Source organism: Seriola lalandi, unplaced genomic scaffold (assembly GCF_002814215.2).
Source record: "Seriola lalandi dorsalis isolate HSWRI2012SDOR001 ecotype SW California unplaced genomic scaffold, Sedor1 jcf7180002054907, whole genome shotgun sequence".
Taxonomy (NCBI): Eukaryota; Metazoa; Chordata; class Actinopteri; order Carangiformes; family Carangidae; genus Seriola; species Seriola lalandi.
This window is the reverse complement of record NW_019525459.1, coordinates 213,713-215,512: the sequence shown is the minus strand read 5'-3', so window position 1 is coordinate 215,512 and position 1,800 is coordinate 213,713.

The window sequence follows — 1,800 nt, the reverse complement described above, 5'->3', positions numbered from 1 at the left end:
GGGGGGGTGAGGGCAGATTTCTGGAAATGTCATCAGGTTTCATCAAAGAAGGTGACGACACCCCGACATCACTCTCTGGTCTGTGGTGAGACACTGATGAAGAACAGGACTGTGAAGTCGGAAGTTTTTCATTCCAGGCTGAAAGTTGAAGGTGAGTTCATTTCCACTTACACCTGGAAATAGGTGAGGTGACAGGAAGTGCAAGTGACCCCCCCCAAAAAAGTGACATTTTACTCTGATCTTCAGCTTCACAATAAAAGTCTCCAACTTCAACCAACACAACAATTACAAGTACACACTTCTGGAGTATTTAGATCCACCAATACAGTAAAAAATACTCCATTACAGGTAAAAGTACTGCATGAAAAATCCTACTTAAGTAAAAGTACATAAGCAAAATAATGTAAAATGAGATTATTATACAGTACATGATATTATGACATGAACTGATGTGTTGATGCTTCAGCAGCGTGTTAATGTTGTAGCTGTTGGTTTTAACTATGTTATATACAGTTGGCTGGTTCACTGGTTCCCAACATAGGGGTCGGGCTCCTCCAAAGGGTCACCAGGTAAATCTGAGGGGTCGTCAGGATTCATGGGAGAGGAAAGAAGAAAAAACTAAGTTGTGAGTCACTGATCTGTTTTCTGACTTTTCTCTGATCTTTGATTTTTTTGTGAATATATCTAAGATATATGAATATATATCATGTTCATGTTTTACAAACATAAAACATTAACACGTACATGTACCCAGAATCACAGCATAATTAAGCATCACATCAATCCATCCTATTTGAAATCTATTGGTTTAGTATTATTAGTATATTTCAGACTTAGGCACTGAAATAACCTCAATTCATCCGACACGCAACTGTCCAATGCAGGTTTCCATTTAATGTTGAAGACATCAGTCCTGTGTGTCTGAGAGTTTTGATCTCAAATAAAGATTAACCCATAGACATCTGAAATGTGAAAAGAAGCTCTGAGTCGTTCACTTTAAACCACTGGTTTAATGTTAGAACAATGACTTTTATTCATGTTTGTTTTATGTGTAAAATCTTATCTAAAGAATAATTAGTAACTACAGCACTTAAAAAAAATGAGATCTCAGAGATGTAGTGAAGGAGACATATAAAGTAACTGGAAATACTCAAGAAGTAGAAGAAGAAGTATTTGATAATATTACTTGAGTACTTTGTTACGGTCCTGCAAGTAAAACCAAAAAACTACAAGTACATATACAGTAAATTACTGTAACAATTAGCATGTCACAGCATGTTACAGCAGGTAAATGTCTGTGACTGTGTCTGAATAGTAAGTTTAAAGTGACTTAATTGAAATGTTCAGGAGTGAATTTAGTGTTGACGAGGTTAAAAGCAGCGTTCAGGTTCATCACAGTGAATCATGGAATAACAGCAGCTTGTTGAGGTGACGCTCACGTGGATGAAGATCACATGATCCTCGATCACAGAGTTAACAGTTTTTACATTCGTCAGGGACTATTTTCAGCGGTGGATTAATTCACATTTGGTGCTTTAGAGGCAGGGCAGCATGGCAGTGTATGTGTAGATGGTCATTCAGGATCCATATGTTTATGTTTTAAATTAAATTATGTGAACAATTTTTATATTTACATAAATCCATCATATAAATGGAGCAAAACACTAAACTGTATTAAACTGACTCACCAGTAACAAGTAAAAGTAGCTATCAGGTGAACAAAATGAAAATACATTAATTAAAGCTCTAGTTAATTACACTAGTTGAATAAACAGTTAATTTGAATAAACAAATAAAGGT